At 42.1% G+C, this 20,167-nt stretch overlaps 1 protein-coding gene across 3 annotated transcripts in view; it reads left to right on the top strand.

Annotated features, from left to right (window-relative positions):
* KCNAB1 (potassium voltage-gated channel subfamily A member regulatory beta subunit 1) overlaps positions 1 to 20,167 on the top strand; it is a 403,750-nt gene that overhangs the window by 156,074 nt on the left and 227,509 nt on the right. The gene's annotated exons all lie outside the window — the stretch shown is intronic.

Here is a 20,167-nt window from a genome sequence, read left to right as displayed (position 1 = left end):
TTATTGATGGAAAAATTGAGGCATCAAACCGTTAAATGATATTCCCAATAGCAGAGAATGTGCCAGAATGATGGCCAAAGGACAGTGACGCTTATGTCAGTGGTGCTGAATAAGCGCCTCTTTTTTTTTTTTTAAGATTTTATTTATTTGACAGAGCGCATGAGCAAGCAAGCACAAGCAGGGGGAGGGGCAGAGGGAAAAGGAGAAGCAGACTCCCCGCTGAGCAGAGAGCCCGATGTGGGACTTGATCCCAGGACCCTGGGATCATGACCTGAGCCAAAGGCAGACGCTTAACTGACTGAGCCACCCAGGTGCCCCGATAATTCTTTCTTTTTAAAATGATTAAATGTAAATGTGGGACCCTAATAGTTAGAACACATGCAAATTTGAACTGTGGACAAAAAGTTTGTATCATGGGAGAGCAATGGTGTTTTAGCCTACAAAATGAAGACATAAATTCCACATATGTGCATGTGCGTGCACGTGTGCACAAACACACACACACAGATCTACATCTTACTACTGTTACAAATTGTATAACCCCAAGATAAATAACTTACACTTACATAGCATTCACATCATTTTCAGGGGCTTTCCTATCTGTTATCTCACTTTGATTCTTACGAGAATCCTGAGCAATAAGTGGATCAAGTCTTTCCCCCATTTTATAGATGAGACCAAGGCACAGAGAAGCCAAGTGGCTCTAGAAAACCAGGACCCAGCTCAACAGTGCTAAAGTAAAGCCAGCTCCTCTATTTGGGCGGGAAGTCCAAATCCTTTTCTTGAAATCTGTGTGGAAAACCAACACAGTGGGGATTCAGTTCCAGACCCCAGGTACTGGATTAGGTAAGAGCCTAGGCTGAGATCTCAGCTTAAATCTTGACTCTAGTGTTGACTAGCTGTGCAGTCTTGGCTGAGTCACATAACATGTCAAAGCCTCAATTTTTCCCCAATCTATAAAAGGGAAATGATAGTACTACATTATTCAGAGTCCAGAAAATAAATGGTGCACTCAAAGTAATCGAGAGCATTTACTAAGGGCCTAATGACAAGAGTGTAGCCAGACTTGAGAGCACTCAACAGAGGACAGTAAAGCCTCTTGGGGGTAGCACAGCAGCTCCATGTCTGAAGGGATGAGGAGGGGCAGAGTTTCCTGGACCCTGACCGGACTGTGGTGCCTATGATAGGAGCTGGGGTAGTAGAAAAATAATGCCAACACCGGACCCCAAAGAACAGAGCTGGGAGAATAAATACCCAGACTTCACTCTCATCCCACTCTGGGAACTCTGAAGACGACCTCCATAAAGGTCAGCACCACAGCGCAGTGCAGACAGAGGAAGATGGAGAGTGGACCTGGAGGGGCAAATAGAAAATAAGAAGGGCCATGTCGTAGGGTCATCATGGGGATTATACGAGAAAAGGCAGATAACCTGCTTAGCACACCGTCTAGAACATAACAAATTCTCAATAAATGCTAGTTGTTGAAATTATTTTTTGTTCCTATTAATATTTGGTGGTGTTTTTCAACCACAGGGAGATATTTCTAGAAACTTGACTGAAAAGAACCTAGTTTGATCTGGAACCTAGAATAATAATTCTGCTCTGAGGTGGGATAGGTATGTCAGACATTCGAAATATAATTCTAGACATATCCACAGGACTAATTCACACATTTAAGTGTACATTTTAACATTGTGTCTGGTGACAGTGTAATTAAGATGGTGGTAGGGTTTCCATTGTGTCACGCTATTTTTCAAGCTTTTATAACTTGGTTATAAAATTTTGCTCTGGCGGAAACTTGGCTTACTATGTCTCAGCTTTTAGATGAAAATTTTTACAGAGAAAAATGACCTTTTAATTGTCTTTCACTTGAGTAATGGATAGATACGCACATATATTCCATTAACATATGTGGTAATAGCTTTGGTGTTCTGTCTTCCCTCTTCCCTATCTTGATACCATTAACCCTGCTGCTTAATAAGGAGATTACTCAAAAAGATGAATCATGGGCAATCCCACCTCAGGAAGAGGGAAGAAAGAAAGAGCAAAAGAACAAGAAAAGAAGGGAGGAGGGAAGAGGGAAGAGAATGGTTTTAGTACAGATGACTTATAATAACCTTGCAAATAATTTTTTAGTGTCTACCAGCCCACATATTTTTCACAAAGCCTGTTCCCATTGGAGCTGAAACACGTAACCATTACTCTGCACCCACATCCCTTCTTGGATTCACTGCAAAGGAGAACGACAATGCAGTTAGTAAATAATGTTGCACAGCAAACAGAGAGCTTTCCAGAATCTTGTTAAAGTGATATGCTAATTTCCACCCAACTGCTGAACTACAGTTTTAGACAGATAGTTCAATATTTAAGATAACTAGGGTATATGCACCCCTGGTTATTTACAAAGCTAATTTGCATCCGGAATAAAAAGCCTTCCGGGAGAGCAGTGACAGAGGGAGGCAAGGAGCAGGATGGAGACGAAGGAGATGTGGAGTGTGCTGGGTGTATTTCTTCCTACAAGAGTCCTCCAAGTGAGCGATAGTGGGACTGAGGAAGAGAGAGCAGAGGCTATTTTGTGTTTTGTGTATACCCACAGCCCAGCTTATAGAATTTGTGACAGTATAAAGATGTAGATTTTCCGTCACACACGTGGAAATGCTGTTTTAATTTTTCTGTGGCATAGACTTTATAATCATGGCTGTCAGGAAGGAAGGATTCTGAGAGGTCATTTAGTCAGGTCCTCCAAACACAGCTGCCTACAGGTGCCGCGGGGAGAGTGAGCACCTGGCTGGGCCCTCCCCAAGCCTGCAGAGGCAGGACCCAGTGCCCAGTCTGAAGACACAACCGCTCCCCAGCTTCACAAAAGTCCTTGCTGTGTTGAAATACAGGCCTGGTGTTGCTGACTCTTCCAGTGAAGAGAAGCTGGGAATCCTCTAGAATGTCAGGTCCAGAGGGGCATGGATTTTTAGCCTGTTGTGTGTGTAACTATAAATCCAGTGCTTAGAAGAGTAAATGGCACACAGTGAGCACTCAACATTTGTTGAGTGAATGCATGTGAAAAAGCAAGCAAGCAGCAAATAGATTTTTATGTTAGAAACATGGTTTAATGAAAAGGGGGACTGGGGAACCCACCCCTATGTGGCCCAAACAAAACCTATCTCAGAGCTAGGTATAATTCATCATGGGAGGCCACTTTGCCATCTGAGGTCTAAACCAAGTTGTCTATGCTACTTGCAGGAAACTGAGGTCCCAAAACATTAATGTTCTGTCCGTGGGTCCCACAGCTGGTTAATGGCAGAGTCAGTAAACCAGTAAAACCACCTGCACCTCCTAATTCCCCATCCAGAGCGTTTTCCCTCTTTCGTGCCTTGCCACTGCTTCAAAAACAAATACAAAATCAACAACAGCAACAACAAAACCTAATAAGTTATGTTTCTTTATAAGAGGTCAAAAGATAGCCAAGAGCTGTGAGATAAATTACAAGGGGGTAATAGAGTAATTTGGAAATATACAGGAGGAGCCCTTCCAGTGGTTCCCCACGGTCAGCCTGGCAGTGAAACGAAGGGTCCCCCGGCCCACATTTTGCCTGTCAGAACCTAGAGTCCATGTTATGCTGCAGGAGCAGAGAGCCCCAAGTCTCAACACACACTGCATTTCTTCATGGGTTAGCTGGGGGTTCACCCTGGGAGTCCTTACCCTGGGGCTTCAAGCTAACAAGCAGCCACCTCCCAGACCTTGTCCATGGCTGTGGCAAACTAACAGAGTGTGGCAAGTGGCATAGTGGCCCTGAGAGCTTCTGCCCAGAAGTGACACCTGTCACCTCTGCTCACAAGGCATTGGCCTTGTAAGTCACATGGCCACCCCCCAACTTTAAAAGGGCAGCTAAGGGTAATCTTACCATTTTAACAATGCTTGGAATGCAGTGGTCAGAACTTCTGGTGAACGGCATACAGCTTCACTTAGCACAACTTGTGAGCCCTGAGAAAAAGGCACCCCCTCAAACAGCACTGACTTATGCCCACGTGTTTATTTCTCACACACAGGCTAGTGAAAGGAAAACTAAATGTTCTGCCCATCAACATCTCCTATTGCATATTCTCTTATAATCTCTGTTGTTTCTTCTTCTTGTTCTTCTTCCTTCTTCTTTTTTGGAGATTTGTTTGTTTATTTTAGGGAAAAAGAGAACTAGCAGAGGAAGGGGCAGAGGGAGATAAACCCTCAAGCAGACACTCCGCTGAGTGCAGAGCCCTACGCAGGGCTCGATCCCATCACCTGAGATCATGACCTGAGCCGAAATCAAGAGTCAGATACTCAACGGACTGAGCCACCCCAGCATCCCACAATCTTTTTTCTAGTTGTTCCAAATACCCTGGTAATCAAGTGCTCAATCCAGTGGAAGGAAACACGAAGCTTAGAAACATGGCTTAAGTGTTAGTACCATGTGTTCTGGATTTTTAAGTAAGTATGCAGTCTATTTTGACGGAGTAGTTTGGATGCGGATTGTAAAGGCTCTCGCCAACTCCGTGAGCATCCTTGTACATACATCTGACCAGCATACTCACTCAGGGCAGGAGCAGAGCTGGGTCTACTCCAGATAATGAAAAGTGTGTTCAGAGACACCAGATGTCCTTTCGAGGGACTCTGAGGAGTCTCCAGGCCATCGGACAGCGCCGTGCACAGGAAGGGCCAGGGAGCCATGCTCTGTAAACTGCAGTCCAAATACCAGTGATGGTATTTGGACACAGATAGCCTGTGTCCCAGCTGCACTGAAAAGCAAAGCTTTGGTTTGGCGGCACCTGCGGACAAATAAGGCTACCCCTGATCTAGAACTGTTTGCTCTCCCTGGTCTAAACTGTGAGCTCCTTGAGGGCGGGAAATTTCCCTTAAACAAAAACAAAGAAACAAGGTTTATTTTTCTCTTTTTTTGAATATTAAAAACTTTTTAGTAACCGCTTCATCATGAACCTGACTTTGTATCCAAAGGTAGGATGGCAGTTGCACTTAAGACTAACTCTTTAAAAAATCTAAATATCATATCATAAATATGTACTATCTGAAATTCTGAAAGGTATTCTTAAAATCTAACATAAGCCTAAACAGTAAAGATTTATTGAATAAGTGAATGGATGGAGGGATGGATGGACAGACAGATGGACGGATGGGTAGATGGATGGTGCAAGCAATTGGTATGTGCTTTAATGCACTGAAAGAGGTCAGGAAATAATATTTTCTTCCCTGAAATATGTTTTATTGGAGGATGCCTTTCTTGAGACCGAGAAAGTGGTAAGGGTCCAGCCAAGATTCTGGGTATTCTCGCCTGTGTACAACCCACAGTCTTCTGCCATTTTCCCATGGAGAACATTTGGAAGATCACAGAGAAGATCTAGAAGGTGGGAGGCCACCCGGCAGGACTGTGTGTGGTGACCGGCTGCATGTGGGGAGGCAGAGCTGAGAGGTGAGCCCCCAGAAAGTAGCTGGAGGAGTTCTCATTTGTCCCTCTGTCCTTACCGCTCAGGGGCTGCTCTCTAAACACACCTCCATGAGGTTGGCCCAGTGGGCTTTGGGAAGTCTGCAGGAAGTCTCCGCCCTCTCAACCCAGCCTCCTCTGCCTCCTGCTGCAGACATCCCAGATTGGAGGGGAGCAGAATGGGGTCAGCACAGTGGCTGGCCAAGGAAAGAAGTGGGTGCAGGAGCATTTCCCAAGCTTCCTTCCCTTCAGAACACCTCTCTCCTTTTCTCCCTTACAAGCTCAAGCAAATATTCATTAGAGTGAACATTTCTGTACTAGGCATGGTTTGGTTAAGATTTCTGAATTCCCCCTTCAGGAGTGGCAGGTGTTTGGAGAGGCACAGGTCTTGGAAATGCTGTAGTGTGTGAGGAGCTCACACCCAGAGAAAACCACCATGTGAGCCAACACAGAGCCCCTTTTCTGTGCAGCATGCTTTATATTGGCTGATTATATCCTCAAACACGCCTCTGAGGGAAACATTCTCTTAGGCCCATTTTATAGATGAGCAAACTGAGCCGTAGGGAGATTAGCTTAGTCAAGGCCAGAAGCTGGCGAGTGATGGTATTTGGACACAGCCTGGTGTGAGTGCTCTTAGTCACCCTTTTTACCCTTTCCTTCTAGTTTCCTTTGCAAATGTATAAATTTCAGAACAAAGACATATGTAGGCTATGCTGGGAACCCACATACCTTTTGTACCATTTATAACATTTGTTTTTATGGCAAAATGCATTCTGAGTTCCAAACAGCCAGCTTGCAAATAAACTTTGAGCCTCACTCTATTTATAAGCTGGATATTTTTTGAATTTTGTTTCAAATTTCAGGTAGTGAAAACAATATTTTAAAGAGACCAGAAACTCTGGTTCCAGAAAGTCAAGGTCCTCTGACATTTCCGAAAATTAAAAATAGTAGCGGTACATCTTACATGTCAATTATGTTCCAAAGTTAGCAGGTAAGGAGAAAGCCAGGTGTAGTCAAAATCACCCTTGAAAATCCTTCAGGAATGTTCCACGTTGGAGGCCACTGTACCATCCCCCAGCCTACTTTTTCCTCCAGTACTGTCTAACATCTAGTGAAGATGTCAGCCCGTTTAGGACCATGAACTTAGGGATCGCTTAAGCCCAGTGAAGTGCTTGCTCTGTGTCGGCCACGGGAGAATGGGTCCCGCTGACGGGACACCACACTCTTCCACCTTATCTCATCCTGGAACAGCCCTCAGATGAAGGAAATCACCAACAGAACCGCTTGAGTTATTTCTCCTTTCACTTCTCTGACTCTGTGCCTTCTACTGAATTTGAATATGTTAAATGAACGTTTGATGTGACTGAACTCAAAATATGTATAGTGAGGCAGGACGCTGAAATCCTTAGAACTGCAGGTTGATCTTAAAAGCTTCACACAAGCGTTCTCGCCCACCTCTGTAGAACACTTTAATATTTAACAGAACCACAGGTCTCCACGGGAATTTCCACCAGAGGCACGACATTCAGGAACAGGAATTACTGGCGTACTCAAAGGGCTTCCAAGGTCCCGAGTCTCTTACTTCCCGAGCCTGCTGTCTGAGCTCACGTCAGGCCCAACATATTTGAGGGAGACATTATGCTGTAGAGGAGACTTCTTGGATTATAACATATGAACTCTCCTTTTATTAAAAGATGATGCTACCATGTGCCCAGAAGAAGTCCATATTTTCTGTTGTTTTTCCAAGAGGTCGAATCAGTGTTCACTAGCCGTGCCTGCTTACTGGCCACCCCTGTGTCCTGGTCAACAGGTCCCTGGGCTCTCTGGCCTACTTACCTTCCACAGTTTGACTCCTAAATCCCTAATTTTTCATGATTTGGGATTCACGTAGGAAATGAGTTCTTCCCCCCACCCCACACTGCCGTATGCATATAAGTGACTGGCTGCCAGGAAGATTCTTTAAGTAAAATGGCAGATATTAAGGACAAAGACTGGAGCGGGTTAGAATTGCCTAAAACTGTACCACTTCTATTCCATTGGTATTTGGGGGTGAAAATGACACTCATATTCGCCAAACTCCTTCTCCAACCAATGTACACAGATCTGTGTTTATTTACATCATTACAGTAGAACTTCAAGTCCTTTAAAACTGCAAAAATGTATAACCATCATTCATGTACTTGGTTCTTTATTCTGTCTATATTATTCTTTATTCTGTCTATACTGACCACCCCCCTTCCTAAATCTATTTTTCAGCCATTAAAAATAGCATTAGAGAAGTATTTTTAAAACCAATCCCTTGATCCTGTGTGAGATTTGTGTCATTCTGAAGAAAGAATTTGAGGTGTTTCTTTTGTGTGGTTGGAGGTTGAGTTGCCATGGTAATGGCTTATTGTGAAATACCCAGAGAAGTGTATTAGGAACATTGCATGTGGCAACTCCACGTTGGTTCCTGTTTAATAGCCTAGGCAGACCTTGACTTTCCTGGTCCCAAACAATCTCTCCATACTTTTGTAATAACAGGAATTTGCATTTCTACCCCAGCGCTGCCTTTTTCATACCTCACGCTGCTTTTAGAGCAACCAGAAAGAGAATCATTATGGAAATGGCTTTGTATCAGGTATTATAAAGAAACAAAGTTCTCGTGATTTTTACAGCGTTTCAAACATGTCAAGCATTTTCGTTTTAATTCCTTCACTTACCCATTATTACTGCTTCTTAAAGCCAAGGAACCTCCTATAGAACAATTGTCAAAAACTGGAACACTTTATTTTGCGTTTTTTCACATTTGCTCTCAGTAACACATGTGTTTTATGACAATACATGAAGTATTGGGTGTGCTTTCAGGGTCTTGTCAGAAATGTGAGTCAGAATGAGTAGGAAAATAAAAGCCCAAATCTAGATGCTGCTATGTCAGCATCTTTTTGAGCTGAATGGATAGACAAGTGTTTTCATTTAAATAATTCAAGTTCATCCTGTCCTTGGCAACAGTTTGGTTCCCTCAAGCCTTTGGTAGGCCAAGCCGTATTTTCTAAATTGATGTATATTGCAAGGCACTTTAATTAGGAAGCAAAATAGATAAGTACAAAGCGATTTCATTTAAGACTCTGTTCTATAATTTCTGTCCATCTACAACATCCACAAATGTTGCCCGTATCTGTTTCCCATGAATCAGTGACATTTTAGTGATTTTAGTGAACAGGCTTTTCAGAGGATGACATGTTTATTCATGCATTCATCATTCCGAGTTTTTGAGCACTTACTTTGTGCCAAGGATAGTACCTTGATGCCATACACTCACCTGGCTGACAAAGTTCTCCCCCTGGTACCAAGTGGGAGCCATCGTTCAAGGCCACCCCTGTTTCCTGGGGCTTTGCTAGTTTGGGGACTTTGCCCCAGACCCTCACAGCCATAGCCATTTTGTAATGGCTCTTCATTGCAACACTGTTCGTTCATTCAACTGATATTTATTGGGCCAAGATTTCCCCCTGCACATGGGATAAAAAGGCAAGAGTAATTAGTCCCTGCCCTAAGGGGCTTGGTCCAGACCCTTCTGAAATCCTGTCCTTGAGAGAGAGAACCAGAAGAGCTTGTTTTCTTATTGACCACCCCCCCTGCAATCCTACTTAAACTTTCTTCAAATTCTTCCTTCTCTGCACTTCTTTCCTCTCCTTACTCCTGCAAGCAGGGGCTAATGAGGCTGCAATCCCTCACATCATAGCACTGAGCTGCTTTTGCTGGGTGAACCCAACCATGCAAAGGGTGACAGTTTTCATTCACAGAGGATTTGTTCTGTGCCACATGTGATAGAAAGCACTTTATACCTATTGTTTCATTTAAAACTCACAAAACCATATGAGATAGATACTATTATTGCTGTCTTACAGATGAGGAAACTGAAGCTCAGAGGAGCTATTCTGACGTCTTTTAGGTAGATAAGCAGAAAATCTAAGACACAAGCCCAGTCTGGTGGCTGGGCTTTTAAATTTTTCTGTGCATCGATAATTACTCTATAGCAAGTCATGAGTCTAGTTCTAGTTACTGTCCATTCTTATTTATAAACTGCAATATACATGCCACTATTTTTATTGTTAGACTTTATTGAGAAACATATGTCTCTTACAAGTCTCTTTCAAAATAAATGTGATTCATAGACCAAGAAAAAATGGATACTATTATTTAATGCATTTCAGAAAGATTTAGAAATAAATAAAGAAAATAAGTTCTCTTGGTTTCCTTTGAATACTTGTTTCATGCTAAAAAATAAATTTTATATATTAAGAAATGCAAATTTTGTTTTTTAAAATAGTGCTGTTTCTACATTAAGGAATGTAAAGGCTTCAGCATAACGTGAAAGCCTAAGATGTGTCATGTATCTTTGGCTGCATTCAAGTTTTTCTCTTTACCTTTGGTTTTTAGCAGTTTGGTTATAATATACCTAGGGATGATTTTCTTTGTATTTATCTTGCTTGGAGCTTGCTGACCTTCTTGAATCTGCAAATTAATATCTTCGCCAAATTCAAATTATATAATACCAACTCCTCAAGTTGGTAAGCACTGAGCAGAGCCTGAATTTTATTAATAACCTTGACCTAATTAGGTTTTTTAATTGCACAAAACAAAGGCCACCTTGCTTTGCCTCAAGGCCACCTTGCTTTGCCTCAGATACCCATAATAGTAATAGACCATGAATGACCAGTCTCACAGGACTCTGCGGAAGATAACCATAGAACAGTCAATTCTCTCCTGACATGGACACTAGGTAGTTCTAGAAACCTCAGAAACAGGAGCTGGTTTATCAGACAGCAGTGGTGGGGGCTTCTCCACCACTCAGACTTAGCTACTCTCTGGGTGTCTGCTCCTTACTTTTATATCTCTGACTTTATTTATTTCTTCTTTCCTGTGTTTTTTTTCTCACCTAGCAGATTGGATCTGCCTATTCATAACATATAACTCATAACTCTCTTTGCCTTGACATTTCTGTACATCTTTTCAGCTCCAGTACTGCCTGCTAACAACCTCATTTTCTCCGTATGCCCCAGCTAAGAGGCCTGTGAGAGAGCATCAGATAGGTCCAGCTTATGGCCATTAGCTCCATTCTGGCAGAGTCCCTGACGCCAAGAAGAAGTGGATACCCTATCTCACAGAACACTGACAAGAATATCGACCTCTCAATGCCTGTAGGGAGGGGCCCATTCTAGTGCCAGCAAGATTTCAGTGCAGAAGGGAGGTAACAGCAGGGAACGGGGTTCTCATGATGTTGATTTTCTCAGTATTTCTTCAGTGAGGTCATAAGTGTGACATTTCCATGAAAGGGAACTGGGGGTATGGTTGGTATCATGATGGACATGTCTGATTTATTCTGGACACTTATTTCCATATGTGAAATTCCAGCGACGTCCCCAGAACACTGTCAGCAACGGTTGTATAGGCTGGACTTTCTAACTGCGGGCCTTCAGTGTAGACTAGGATATTCTTAACTGATCCTTTTTGGTCTAGTTGTTTTCTAGCAGTTGCTTAAAGTGGAATGGCTTATTTCTGTCTTTAATTTTCAATTGTTGCATACTTTTTGAAGGTCTATTAAGATGCATATATTTATCACTGTTATGTCTTCCTGATGAATTAACCTCTTTATCATTATAAAATGTGTCACTTTATTTCTGATAATGCTGTTGGTCTTAAAGTCTACTTTATCTTCTATTAATATATATTAATATGGCCACCCAAGCCACCTTCTTCTTACTGCCGGCATTCAGTAACTTTTCCCATCCATTTACTTCAAACCTACCTTTAATATAAAGTGCATGTCTTGAAGACAACATACGTTTGGATCTTGTTTTTTCATTCATTCTAACAAACTCTGCCTTTTAGGCAGAGTGTTTAGTCTATTAACATTTAATGTAATTGTTGATAATGTTGGATTTATGTTTGGATTATGTTTTCTATTTGTCCCTATGCTTTTTGATCTTTCTTCTTCCTTTCTATCTTATTTTGACATTTTAATTGTGTTTTTTAAAGAAATGCATTTTAGTTTACCAATTGTCTTTTTAGTTACATGACTTTACGTTATCTTTAATAATGATTTCTCTAGGAAGTATAATACACATTTCTTAACTTTTTATGGTCTATTTAGAGTTAAATTTTAACATATATAATATATATTAAATATATATATTTCTATATCTGCATATACGATATAGAAACTTTGCAAATATATAGGTCCATTTACAGCCACCACACACCATTTAGATTACATATACATTAAACCCCTCAAGACAGTGTTATAATTTTTACTTCATAGAGTCCAATGATTTTAAGAAATTCAGAGGAAAAAAAATCACCTTTTCTATTTACCCAGATATTTACCATTTCTAGCACTCTCATTCTTTCCTAATAATTTTCTGTTTGGTATTGCTTTCTTTCTACCTGAAATGCCACTCCTTTAGCATTTTTTGTACTAAAAATCTGATGGGGATAAATTTTATTTTCTTTTATCTGAAAAATGTTTTTATTTTGTTTTTATTTTTTGTAGGATATAGAATTCTGTATTGAATTCCCCCCCCCGCCCCCCGTAATTTAAGAACTTATTCTACTAGTCTCTGGCCTCTACAGTTTCTATTGAGAAATTAGATGACTTGAATCATTGTCACCCTTTTGATAATGTGTCATGTGTCTGACTGCATTCAAGGTTTTTTCTATATCTTTGCTTTTTAGCACTTTGACCATAAAATGTACTTAGGGATGGTTTTCTTTATATTTATCCTGTTTAGGGTTTGCTGACCTTCTTGAATCTGTAAATTAATGTCTTCACCAAATGTGGGAAATTTTCACTAATTGCTTTTTAAATTGTATTTTCTCTCACATGCAATTATATATATGTTAGACCTTTGAATATTATCCCTTAGTAAGGCCTTGAGGGTCTGATTATGTCTTAAAATCTGTTTTTCTCTTTTATTTTAATTGGGCAATTTCTATTGATGTGGCTCCAATTTTATTTTTTCTTCTGTCTCCATTCTCATGCTGAACATCTCTAATGATTATTTTCCCATATTGTATTACTTAATTCTGGAATTAGCATCTTTTAAAAAATGCACAGCTTCTATTTGCAAACTGAAATTTCCTTTTTATTCATGATGAGCATATTTTCCTTTCCACCCTTGAGCAAAGGGATACAATTGCTGCTTCAAAATCCTTGCCTGCTAATCCCAATGTTTAATTCATCTCAGGGTCATTCTCTGTTTTTTTGTTTGTCTTTTTAAATCTTGAGAATGGGTCATATTTTCTTGTTTCTTTGTATGTCGAGTAACTTTGGATTATATTCTGGACATTGTAAGTGTTGTGCTGTGGGAGATTCTGGATGCTTTGCTATTTCTCCAAAGCGTTGTTGCTGTTGTTACAGCAGGCACTTAACATAATTGAATTCAAAGTACAAACTCTGTCTCCTGGGCAGCAGCTGCAATCTCGTTTCTGAAAGTTTAGTCTCTCCTGGGCCATCTGGAGTCTGCCTTGCAAATGCATGGTTCGGAGGTCAGCCAGACATTTGGGCAGAATTAATAGACAGAATTTATAGTTCCTCCCTCTGGCTCTCATTTCTGTGATTTCCCTCTTGCTTTCCAGTGGGTGTGGTTGCCCCAAACTTTGCCCTCTGATTCTTTAACCCAGAAAGACTGTAAGCTTTCTGGTAGAGTCTTAGCAACTCCACATGACATAGACTGAAACCTGCTGTCAGGCCAGAAGTCATGAAAATGGGAAGTCTATCCAATGCTGATCCTTCTTTCAAGTGTTGACTCCCTTCTGTCAAGGTCTGAGATTTTATTTTACCCTACTTACCAGCCAATAAGTAAGACTGTCACTATTTCATGGGTCAGACAGAAGGGCTTTATTACTCCTGGCACAGCAAGCATCAATGGTATCCACATGCCGGCATTGATTTCCACTTGCCCCCAAGTCCCACACTGATGACTCCACGGGTCCAGATGGAAGCCTGCACACACAGTGGGTTGCATTACTGGACAGGAACACCAAGTTTGGGGACTCTAACTCTTTTATGTTAAGTAGTTAAGAAGCCTATTCTTTATCTGAGGGAGAACTTATATAATCGCTCATTGGCTCACTACAGATTCGATGCTGAATAATGGCCCAGGTAATAAGCAGCCAGGGCCTTATGTCCTAGACATACCCAGAGAGAACACACAGGGACACTCAGGGTCTCTGGCAGACTGTTTCTTCTGACACTGAATGTATCTTTTTTTTTTTTTTTCAGTTGCTCTTCGGTGCCTTCAGGTAGTTGTTGTTTTGTATATTTTCTTCAGAGTTTAAGGTTGTTATCTTCAGGGGGGTCATTCTGACAGGAGCTTATTTGACCATTATCGGAAGTAGAATTGGCCACTTTGCCTTTGCAGACCACATTTGTGAGTGGTTTGGGAAGAGCCCCACCCAGCAGTGGTCAGGGGCCCAGAGTGCATATTGCCTTGTGTGGGACAGCACTCCAACCTTACAGTGGGTGGATCTTGTTCAGACATCATGCAGTTAGTCATGTGTGGAAGATCAGGACAAGGCCCTGAGGTCAAAAGACATGGTCTTTCTGCCCCTCTTTCACAAAGCAGTGAATCAGCAGATCTGACTCACTTTCATCGTGGATTTGTTTTAATAAACTGAGTTCCTAGGAAGGAAAATGTCAGGCAGTTCAGGATCTCATAAATTAACAGAAAAGCTCTAGGCCTGATAAATACGGGCTTCCATCAACTCAAGCCAATACCATTGAAGTGTCAGCCCCTTGAGGAAATCCCAGAGAGTTGCAAAGGATGAGAAGACAGATCTGCCTTCTTTGCTGACACCAGCAGATGAGGACTTGCTGTCATCCTGGAGCTGCTCAAAAGGCAGTCCTCCCAGAGGGTAGAAACTCAGGCAGGTAGATTTGCTGAAGAGCGCTTCTTTCTACAACAAAGTGAAGAAAGCGGCTTATGCCTACTGGATTCATCACTCCAGCCATCTTCCTTACCATCTACCAGCATCTGGCTTTATACTGCTCTCCCTTTCTCAGCAGCCAGAGTGACCCTTTTAAAATTCAAATCACATCATGTCACAGGCTGCTCAAGCCTACAATGACTTCCCGTCACACTGAGAATAAAATCTGAAATTCTACTCTGACTCCACAAGATCTGGCCTCTGGCAATTTCTCCAACCTCAGTTCTTATCTCCCCTTTCACCTTCTGAACAGTGATATGGTCTCTCCTTTCCTCAAACACTCCAAGCATGTTCCTGCCTCAGGGCTTTTGCACTTGCTATTTCCTCTACCTGGACCGCTCTCATCCCAGAAAGTAGCATGCTCCCTTCCTCCTTCCCTCACTTCATTCAGTTCTCTGCTCAAGTATTACCTCCCCTTTGAAACGTTGTCTAGACCGACTATGTAAAATAGTAATCACTGTCATTCTCTATCCTCCTTACCCCGTTTTTTTTTTCTTTATAGCATGTCACTATTTGGTATAATACTCTATATTTACTTATTTTTTTCTGTTCTCTGTACTAGAACATAAGGTCCTTGAGGGCAGGGTGTTGTCAACTCTGTCACTTGATGTGTTCGCAGCACTTCAAATAGCACCTGATACATAATGGGTATTGATATCAGTTGATACTTACAGAATAAAGGAATGACTAAATCTTATTAGCATTGAAAGTAGAAGGAACGTTGATAATGTTGCTCAGACTTTGTGCTCTGAAAAGCAGATAAGAAATAATTGACAAGAATGGTGGCCCATGAACCTCTCTGTGTCTAAGTAAGGTAGAGTATTTTTCTACCAAATTAAGCATATGTATGTAAATATGGTAAAGGCAAGTGGGACAGCAATAATAAAATAGCACGTTTCTATGGTAGGGATTCAGCCCACTCACATATTCAAGATTTGAAGAACAGTGGAAGTGTTTGTGTTAAAATTGAGTACTTTATGTCCTTCCCAGTAGAAGACTTACAATTCACCTAAGTAGGTGCTAAGTAGTCATGAGTGTTCATGATGACGCCATATGATCCAAACGCCTTTTAGGAGATATAACTAACTCAGAACATGGATTTAGAAGTATTTTCTACTCAGTAATGTATTTTTTAAAAGTTGATTCTCTGACAATGAGACAGGTTAGGATACACTGACCCTTATATGCTAATATTGACATGATACCTTGAGAAATATGGTTTTCAGGCAAGATTTAACAAGATAGAAAACACCATGTATTAAATGCATATACATATGTGTGTATATGTAAATAAAAATGTGTATGTGTGTCTGTGTGTATAAAGTGATCATGGGCTGCGCGGCAGACACTGTGATACAGAGATAGTACTGTGGGCTAGACCCTGGGATTACAAAGGTAAATCACAGCCCCATCATCAAGCAAGGGCTCAGTCTAATGTGAGAACTGGAAATATAAACAAATAATTGAAAATCTGGGCCATATGGAATCTAATAGAAAAACATTCATAGCATAGAGTTGCCACAGGGAAGGGAGTGATCAGCTCTGTCTCAGAGTCAGGAGAGTTGGAGAAGATAAAGACTAAAAAGGTTCCGGGATATAATTAAGATAGCAAAGGTGGGGGTGTAGTCAGTTATGCATCTAACTCTGGGTTTTGGTTCAGGTCATGATCTCAGGCTCCTGGGATCAAGCCCCAGCATCAGGCTCTGCACTCAGCATGGAGTCTGCTTGGGATTCTCTCTCCCTCTCCCTCTGCCCGCCCCCCCCCGTTTGTGCTGTTTCTCTCTCCAAAAATTAAAAAAAAAAAAAAACAAAAAACCGAAAAGGTGGCAGTCATTCCAGGCTCTCCTTTTTCCCACTTATCTCTCTTTCTTTGAATTCTTGCCTCTTTCCCACAGCTTTGATGTCTCCTTTTGGCACCCACTGAGCACCGGCTTCCCCAATTTTGCATAACTCTTGTCTTTGCCTCGTACTTCATCTGGGTTCTTAAGCTGTCTAGCTGCTGACTCCATGCGATTCTGCTTCCTGCCCCTATCCACCACCCCAAAGCTCTGGCCCAACAGTCAGCGTTCCTGCCTATCCACTCTTTCCCACATATTCTAGCAGAGCTGAAAATTTAGGCAAGGATGACCTGGACAAAGTAACAAAGGGCCAAAAATGCATGTGGAAGGAGTCGCCTGGGGTTTGGAATGGGAGAGCAGGCTGGAGACACACACAACAAATAAATGATCCGTGAGGCCAGACACACAACGGTGGCAGATCAGGAAGGGCATGGTACCCCATGGAAAGAGTTTGAGCTTTGCGGTGGAAGCAGCGAAGTGCTGTGGTTTGCTGGAAACTATACCACTTGAGGTTGAATTGAAGGAAGATGCAGTTTTCTAGGACAAACTACAATGAGACAAATACTTCTGTGATCACTGATCTTCTATTAACACAGCCCAGATCCACTAGATTTCCCAACTGTCATGTCTCATTCTTGGCACATATTACTCTTATGGCTGTGTCTTCTATGATATGAGTTTGGTGCCCCTTTGCTATTTCGCTGGGCCACCTCTATCTTGTAGCTGTGACATTATCATATTAAACATAACTGGAAGACATAGTTAGTATTGAGTTTCATCAAGTTAGTCTCAGCCCGTTGTTGCAGCCAATCTGTCTTTCCTCTCTGTGGGCCAACTACAAATTCAGGAATCATGTCTTCTGTTCTCAGCAAAATCATTAACAGAGTTGTTGAACAGAATGCAGTACAGTACAAGACTGTGCTGCACAGCATTAACGATCATCTCCCAGGGAGAAACTGATCTATAATTCAAGGTGCTTCCAGAAAGTTGTTCAGTCAGCTACAAAACCACTTGACTCCACAGCCCATTTGGTGAGTCTCTGCCTTGTTGGAATGGAGGTGTTTGATATTTACACCATTTCTCTAATCTCCCAATCTAGACATCTAGTATATCTAGAATCAAAATGGTGAACGAATCTTCCTTTGTGTATTATCCAAAGTTTCCACTGTGAGTCTTTTCCAGATAGGCAGTTAGAGTGAGGTTTAAACAAATTCACTGTTGCTGCCCTTTCTTTTTGCTGGTGACCACTTTGCATGCAGCCAGTCAGCTTGAGCTTGCCAATACTTCAAGGGAGTTTTGGAACCAGAAATGAAATTGTTTAAGGATCAAAAAGTCAAAGGGCAAGGAAAAAGATTTAAAATGCCTCGAGACCAAACAGTTAGTCCCCATTCTCCTACCTCTTCCCTCTTTCCCACTTGGGTAGATGCAAATACATTGAGTGGGGAAGGTGAAGGAGATAGTGAAGAGAATTAGATGCTAGAGGTGGGGGGCAGGTCCCCTGCTAACAGTCCTAGGTCAAGTCAAGAAGGGGATGTAAATAACTGAATGCTACCCTTAGGGATCCAAGAGTAGAGGGAAGCAGGGATCTGTTGCCCAGCTGGAGCTCTGGAAGAAAGCTGCTTTGCAGAGAGGCTGTATGCACCAGGGGCATGAGGGGAGGATAGTGTGGGCACACAGAGCCTTCTCTAGCTCCAAGGAGAGGGGGAGAGCAGCTGAACACTCCCAGTGCCCCAAGTCAAGTGAGAATTTCACTGAGAAAGAGCATCGAAGGGTGAAGTCCTCTTATGTTTGCAGATGGAACACCAGAGAAGAGAACAGCAGAGAGCACCCAATAGAAGACAGTACAAGGACCAGACCAGAGACTCTCAGCAGATGTGGACATAGAGGCAACTGTGCTTTAATTATCTTAAGTCTATGCTACATTTCAAGGGAGTCCAGACCAGGCTATATTAAGATGGAGAGGTAAATACCTTTCCTCATTCAACACTGGCATTTGCATAAACCCAGAACTTATAATTCACCCCAGGGGAAGGGGAGAGAAAGGAATCCTTAAGGAGACCAAGTTTTAATTGCAAAATGACTTGGAGACCTTAGAAATTTCATTGACTTTCCCCAGATATAATTAGATTAAGTTTTCTGAAAATGAGACCCTGAGACAATTACAGGAAAAATTTAAGACATGCTTTCTTGCAAACTATATCCCATCTGCCAGGCTTTCATAGTAAAACAATAAGTGAGAAAATAGACTAGCTTTGTATGCTTATCCATGCTAGTGGCTAATTTTGAGTTACCACCTCTGTCGCTGCTAAGCGCATATCACTGGTCCTGAATCAGCATCAGACTTAACAATGTAAAGTTTCCAGGGCCCATTTTTTCTCATTTTAAGAAATCAGGGCAGCATTTGCCTTTCTCCACCCTTTAGGCACTTCTGTTCATCGTGATTTCTCCTAAGCCCTTGATAGGTCCCAGAGTCTGGGTGTCTAAACTCATAGATGATCACCCAGAAGTCTTCCAGAGTTCGTTTGTTCTTTCTTTCTTTCTTTCTTTCTTTCTTTCTTTTTCTTTCTTTCTTTCTTTCTTTCTTTCTTTCTTTCTTTCTTTCTTTTCTTTCTTTTCTTTCTTTCTTTTCTTTCTTTCTTTTCTTTCTTTCTTTTCTTTCTTTCTTTCTTTTTTAAATAGCCCCAAGGACTGTTTTATACGTGCCCCCGATGCTGGGTCTCATTCCATTTTGAGCCACTTCTGCTGATATTTGAGAACATTGTCCTTCCTGGAGAAAGATGGGCTCAAAAGGAAAGCTCACTTTTGCTTCCAGTCATCCCAGCCACAATACATCACCTGCCCAAGCAGTGACCATTCTTTCATCAATCCGGTAAGATTGTGCCTGACTCAAGGAAAATCTCCACTGAGTGAATGAGAGCTCACGGCCTTCTGTGGTCCCCGAGGCTCTTCAGTGGTCCTTCAGTGCTTTTGGTAAACCTCAGCTACTGACCTGTGTCCCCCCAGGCTGCACCACAGGCTTTCCCAAAGCTTGCAGGCCTTCCGAACTTTGTAGCGAAACCCCTGCAATTCCCATTTCTAGGTTATTATTTTGGTGCGCCTCTGTGAGAGTGTGCCTCTCACCTCCTAGTAAAGCTCTGCTTTAAAGAAAGGAGGAAGGAGAGTGAACAACCTCCTCATCCCGAGTAGAGCCATCCCCTCTGCCCAGGAAGGTGTCCCCATGGGTGTGGATGTGGTGCTGGTCCCAAGGCACTGCTGGACAGGATCTCCTTGCCCACCATCAACGCTCAGCCCCTGGAAACCTGCTCCTAGAAGACTTGAAGCGATTGACTTGGCTTTGCAAGCAAACGTTTTCCGAGCAGTTCTTTGCAACCCTCCCAAGATTCTTTTCTGAACACTTAGTCTCATTTGTTCCATAGATGGTCTCATAATGGGCGAGGCAGTCCTGCGTGGGAATGGTATTCAGAGGCTGCTGGAGAGGAGTCAGGGTCAAGCTGAGGAAACGCAGAAACGGGGCTAGTGGTGTGCAGTTCAGTGGGGCCCCGTCAACAGCACAGGTGCTGTGCTTTCCACAGTACGTGGCAGGAGGAGAAAAACTAGAACAGAGGAAAGTTTTCTTTAAAGCTAACCATTCAGTCAAAAAGAATCCCTTTTAGGGGCGCTTGGGTGGCTCAGTCAGTTAAGCTTCCGACTCCTGATTTTGGCTCAGGTCATGCTCTCTGAGTCCTAGGATGGAGCGCCCCCATCTGGCTCCACGCTCAGCACAGAGTCTGCTTGAGATTCTCTCCTGTTCCCTCTGCCCCGCAGACAGTCTGGCTCTCTCTCAAATAAATAAATAAATAAATGACATCTTAAAAAAAAAAAAGAATCTCTTTTAATTCCTTCTTAAGATAATTTA

The sequence above is a fragment of the Ailuropoda melanoleuca genome, chromosome 1 (genome assembly GCF_002007445.2).
Source record: "Ailuropoda melanoleuca isolate Jingjing chromosome 1, ASM200744v2, whole genome shotgun sequence".
Classification (NCBI taxonomy): Eukaryota; Metazoa; Chordata; class Mammalia; order Carnivora; family Ursidae; genus Ailuropoda; species Ailuropoda melanoleuca.
The sequence above is the reverse complement of the archived record's forward strand: the minus strand, read 5'-3'. Positions and strand labels throughout refer to the sequence as shown.